Here is a 6,770-nt window from a genome sequence, read left to right on the forward strand (position 1 = left end):
AAGTTTGGATTTAAATGACCAAAGAAGAATGTTAATTTTGTACCTGATGAGTCATTTCAGTCTGGATTCATTAGGTCATGAAGTCATCCATTCTACCACGTTTACTAGGACCTTTGGAACAGAATATGCCCACAGCATCACAGATCTTCTGCCATACTTAAAGGTGGGAATGAGATGCTTTTCCACATATTCATCTGTTGTTTGTTTAGGACCTACCTGGAATGATTGTTGCCCAAAAGCAACAATTATTCCATCTTGGTCTCATCTGACCAAAGTGGACAGTTCCAGTCCAGCCACCAGTGATTTTGTTGAAAACAATTGTTGGATTTTTAAACCCCTGCTAAATTAATATTCAGAAATTAAAGATAGATTTAAAAAAAAGCAGTGTAAAAATATTTGCTACCACAATAAAATAGATTTTTTTTAGGCTTTCTTTTATGCATTGCAAAAAAAAAAACACACCTTTATATAAAATACAGTGTAACAACCGCTTTAAGAAGCTACATACTCAGTACATATAAATCCACCTGAGTCTGATTTTATGAAGACAATCTAAACTGACAGGGCAAGGGGAGCATTAATCAGAGAAGAGGCTCAATGTACCTGTGGATGAGCTGTAAAAGGACCACAGTGCAGGTGGGAGAATTTGTCAACAGAATGTAACAAAATGTAACTTTTTTGACCTACATGCAAAGCACAATGTTTGGCAGAAAACTAACACTGCACATCATCTGGTGAAACATGGTAGTGGCAGTATCATACTGTGGCTGTGCTCTTCTTTCAGCAGAGACAGGAAACTGGTGACAGTTGATCGGAAAACTGATGGAGCTTAGAGTTGGGCATGGAGAATCGACTGGGACTGGTCATTTCTTTCATTAAAGTTAAGCCACACTTTCGATCGCTACTACATAGTGTCCATGGAAAATCTTCTGGGAGAATTGGAAGATTTTCCTTAGTTTCGATAACCGTCCGCCAACCGGAAAAAGAAGCCACTGACCACCAACGAAGAAGAATCTGCAGGAAGTCTGTGTGCAACCATGGACAGTATGTAGTAGCGATCGAAAATGTGGCTTAACTTTAATGAAAGAAATGACCAGTCGGCTCAATGCAAATCTTGCAGTAAGACTATATCATGCAATGGAGGGCACACGACCAACATAAATAAACACCTCCAGATTCATGGTGTAGAAGTAACATAGGGCCCTGTCTTTGACGCATTGCGCCGGCTTCCCTCCGCTTCCTCTTCCTCCAGTTCTGACACTCAGCCTTGCACTGCACTGCAGTAAGAATCAGGTAAACACAACAATTATACAAAGACTGAGGCATTTAACAAGTTATGCTCAACCTAAAAAAGTGGATCAACTCAAATACAAATACCCGGCTAACATTAGCCTATGTATTTTTTTCATAGACAAATGCCCTGAAATTGCTAACTTCAGCCAGGCAGTTGACCAGACTTCGCGATGTGCTACTCCATTCACCATAGCGTCCAAGGAAAAGATGTCTGTGCACAAATATTTAGGTTGGTTAAGCAATAACATCGATAGAGCTAAGCTGATTAACAGTCCACCCTGAGCTAAGGTTATAGTACCAGTTCAGACTATTTGATCCAGAAAGAATTATGGTTAGCTAGCTCATTTGAACCATGTAAACTTTTTTTGACCCTGCCTCTTAAAAGAATTGGAATCGCAAGGAGCCGGAATCGTTTAAATTCAAACTATGCTCAACCCTAATGGAGCTACATTAATGCAGGGCAATCTAGGAAGAAAACCTGTTAGAGGCTGCAAAACGGGCAGGGAAGAGGGGCATGGCGGTATTGCAGGGGGGGAAACACGCGACCCACATTCAGAGGCTTCAGTCGTCAACGCAATTGTCGTGGCTTCGACTCCCCGCCCCAGGGGATCTTTGTTGCATGTCTTCCCTCTCCTGTCAGCTTACTGTCAAAAGAAAAAGAAAAATAAAGACCATTGGTGCCACAAAATCAGACTGGGAAGGAGCTTCATAACCTCCCAACAGAGCAATAGCCAAGTAAAAGTATGGACCTAAATGTATTACAGAGTCTTTTGCAGACTCTGTGACAATCTGTAATTGTTTTTAGCATGTTTGTGTGCCTGTTAGTACATTGATATGCATTATGATCCACAAACTGATATCGCAAACCCATTCTAAAAGAGTTAACATACATTCTTTGGCTCCAGAAACCAAAGGAGCAGATAAGTGGATTTAGAACAATACAAGAATTCATCAGCTGGTAGAGTGATTGTGTTTAAGAGGGTAAAGCCAATTCAAAGAAAATCTGCTTCCTAAACCCTGCACCCTCACACAAAGCTTAATCCGAAGCAGGATTTCCAAAAAAAAGTATAATTAGATGGGAAGATTACGAATTTCCTTGTGTTAGTAAAAAACCACCAATAGAACTCCACTTTTGACCAAATATGCTCATTTTCCCATATTCATTGTTGGAAAAATTACCACCTTTAAATATGAAAATTGACACTTAAGCAGTGTATTAAAACTTGCAGCAAGTGAGAACTGAATACAAAGTATCAAGCTACTCTGGCAGTCAGAGCTCAAACAATCATTTTTATAGCAGGGTGTTGCTTCTATTTGTCGCACAAAGGCATTTGTTAGTTATGAGCTAAAATGGCTGTTGGCCCCTCACCGGAGCATTTCGTTTAACAAAGAGGGTGTTTTTCCTCTAACAGAAACTTTTTTTGCAACTAGAAAGTTTAACAAGCAGTTCTTTGCTGCATGCACACAGTGGGTATGATTATCTTATGGCAGCAGCGCCAGATTCATTTTAGCGGTGGGGAGGTGCATGGGGGTGTTGGGTCACCTTGGGATTTGGAACTCTTTAAATGTAAATGTTTCAAAATAATTGTTGTTCCTCTAGTTTTCTAGACTAATATAACTAAACCTAGTTCAATATTGCTACAACTGCTGTTGATAATACTTTTGGTGCAGAATGGCTGATGCCTGGAGTGGCCTCATCAGCATAGCTAGTGCGCTAGTCTGCAGCCGAGGCCCTTTAAAAGGGACCTATTATGCAAAATTCACTTTTTGATAGTTTTTATACTTCCATTTGGTCTTTAATGCTTCTACAAACAGTCCAAAAGCAACAACAACTAAAAAAATAAACATTCAGCCGTTAATTGGATACGAATCAATGTTTTATTTTTTCTAGAAGGTAAAGAAGTGAACTTGCGGCGTAACTCAGTCTCTTTATGCAAGAAATGGTGAGTAAAGAGGACTGAAGTAATGTAGTTAACAACAAACTACTTTAACTGAGAAAAAAAATGAGGAAATGGACACAAAGAATGTTGGCTCTTGTCAGTAACATATTTCCTACATAAATCATCGGACAGTTAACAAGACTGCGTTACTGGCATGACCCCGGCATGCGGGATTCAGGTGGACTGCAGATGCGGAGCAACAGCTAGAGAGACTGGTGAGGATTACCTGTCTCTCTGCCCCAGGATAAAAATTAATGATTCAGATCACTCATTTTTAAAACAACTGAAAGTTTGTCAGGCTTGTAACACAAGACATTAATATGCAAAAGTAACATTAGTTTATGGCATTTGTAGGCATTTAGTGCCCTGTTCCTGGGGTGCCAGCATGCCCGCAATTATTAGAACAGTTCTTAGGCCTACATTGACACACAAACCCATAGAATAATGATAATCAGGGGTGTTATAATTGCCGGTGTGAATCTGATTTGTCAGATTGTGCCTTTAAAGTCAACTGCAACTTTCTTATTAAAGCCAAACAAATAAAAATAAAGTTTTGTCTTTTGTTTTGTCATCATGTTGTTAAGCTGCTTTTGCAGTTTGCCAGAACATGTTCTGCTGGCTATTTTTTTCATTTCAAAACTAATAAATATTGTCTTTAATACAAAGAAAAAAAAACATTAATCAAAACACATCCCATGCATCCTGGGTGTCCAGAAAGACGTGACAGCCATTTCCGAGTCGCATTGCGTTCTGAATTTGAAACATTAGGCCCCTTTCCACCAAAAGCCCTAGGATTTAAAGCCTCAGGATTTGTTTTACCCAGGTAAAAGGAATCCCAGGGAATTGTGTACATTCAGTTTCCATTGCTCAGAAATGCCACCGACTATTTATTTAAAATCAGCCTAATAAAATATGTTGTGAAGTTGTAAAGAAAACTGCACTACACCTTCAGTCCAGCAGATGGCATGGCCAACTCCCAATTTCAGATGTATTGAAAAAAATTATGCATTTATGTTCATATGAATTCCTAATAAAAATGCGTATAAACAAAAATCTCTCAATTATTTGGTAATATAGATTACATCCAGCAGATGGCGTCATTTGTAAAACAATTCTAACATAACACTGTATGTGTCCAGTCCATTGTAACATACTACACATAGCACTTTCGTATAATTTTGTGCCCCCACGTTTCTGTCAATGCAACAATCTATAAAATTATTTCCCATAAATTTTTATTTAATTCAAGGCAGGATAAACTGCTATTTATTGCCCCTGGTTATTTTATTGAAACACTGCACCAAACAAGATGGTACAGAACCGTAGAACTGAGAATAATAGAGCTATTTAACATTAAATACTTCATTGATCTAACAATCTATTTTCACGATCGAACAATATAATATTGTGTTATTACAATATACATATTCATCACATTGTAACAAAAACCTTATCACATTCTTACTATATAAATATGATATTGTAATGTGATAATATATTGTAGAAACTTATATTGTTTGAACTTTGAAGCTTTCATTTCATAACACAATACCTTTTAATGTTGGAAACATAATATACAGGGGTTGGACAATGAAACTGAAACACCTGGTTTTAGACCACAATAATTTATTAATATGGTGTAGGGCCTCCTTTTGCAGCCAATATAGCATCAATTCGTCTTGGGAATGACATATACAAGTCCTGCACAGTGGTCAGAGGGATTTTAAGCCATTCTTCTTGCAGGATAGTGTCCAGGTCACTATGTGATACTGGTGGAGGAAAACGTTTCCTGACTCGCTCCTCCAAAACACCTCAAAGTGGCTCAATAATATTTAGATCTGGTGACTGTGCAGGCCATGGGAGATGTTCAACTTCACTTTCATGTTCATCAAACCAATCTTTCACCAGTCTTGCTGTGTGTATTGGTGCATTGTCATCCTGCCTTCAGGATACAATGTTTGAACCATTGGATGTACATGGTCCTCGAGAATGGTTCGGTAGTACTTGGCAGTGACGCGCCCATCTAGCACAAGTATTGGGCCAAGGGAATGCCATGATATGGCAGCCCAAACCATCATTGATCCACCCCCATGCTTCACTCTGGGCATGCAACAGTCTGGGTGGTACGCTTCTTTGGGGCTTCTCCACACCGTAACTCTCCCGGATGTGGGGAAAACAGTAAAGGTGGACTCATCAGAGAACAATACATGTTTCACATTGTCCACAGCCCAAGATTTGCGCTCCTTGCACCATTGAAACCGACGTTTGGCATTGGCATGAGTGACCAAAGGTTTGGCTATAGCAGCCCGGCCGTGTATATTGACCCTGTGGAGCTCCTGACGGACAATTCTGGTGGAAACAGGAGAGTTGAGGTGCACATTTAATTCTGCCGTGATTTGGGCAGCCGTGGTTTTATGTTTTTTGGATACAATCCGGGTTAGCACCCGAACATCCCTTTCAGACAGCTTCCTCTTGTGTCCACAGTTAATCCTGTTGGATGTGGTTCGTCCTTCTTGGTGGTATGCTGACATTACCCTGGATACCGTGACTCTTGATACATCACAAAGACTTGCTGTCTTGGTCACAGATGTGCCAGCAAGACGTGCACCAACAATTTGTCCTCTTTTGAACTCTGGTATGTCACCCATAATGTTGTGTGCATTTCAATATTTTAAGCAAAACTGTGCTCTTACCCTGCTAATTGACCCTTCACACTCTGCTCTTACTGGTGGAATGTGCAATCAATGAAGACTGGCTACCAGGCTGGTCCAGTTTAGCCATGAAACCTCCCACACTAAAATGACAGGTGTTTCAGTTTCATTGTCCAACCCCTGTATGTATATCTTATAACACGATGTTAATGATGTGCAGAAAAGTGGTTAAGAAAATGTCTGGTGTTTTTGTTATAACGTGATAAATATGCATATTGTTATAAAATGATATCATATTGTTCAATCTTTAAAAAATATATTGTAAAAGTTATGTTATGTGACATAGCTCCATTTTTGTTTTGCCTGTTTGCCAGCTCTGCGTTTCCATTGTACGGCCATATGGATGTCTTTTTTTTTGTACCAGTGAATTAAAGATTAAGGTCCTACACTTCTCAAAAAACATAAAAATGAATAAATATAAAATAAATAACTAAATAAAATAACTAAAACTAAATAAATAAATAACTGAATGAACACATTTACATGTTATATCAGATTTCAAGGGGAAAACTCATGCTGGATTTATATGCTGATTGGGTAAAGGAAATGATCCGCCTACACAGGACTGAATTCAAAGACACACCACAAATCATAATTAAAAAAATTATGTGGTAGGCTTGTATATTCAGTCCAAATGTGTTGCAGCAATTCAGAATGATACCTTTAGTTTGTGCGGCCCTCACATGAGTGCACAACATGCTCCTAAAGAGGAATTTGTTACTAAATTTTATCATCCCTAGGAGAAAATATAAAATTACTGACTAGTCAAACCTGAAATGGGTTCTTCTGTGATGCACAAGATTCTATTATTATTTTTAGTATTATT

This window comes from Girardinichthys multiradiatus, chromosome 3, assembly GCF_021462225.1.
Source record: "Girardinichthys multiradiatus isolate DD_20200921_A chromosome 3, DD_fGirMul_XY1, whole genome shotgun sequence".
In the NCBI taxonomy this organism is placed as follows: domain Eukaryota; kingdom Metazoa; phylum Chordata; class Actinopteri; order Cyprinodontiformes; family Goodeidae; genus Girardinichthys; species Girardinichthys multiradiatus.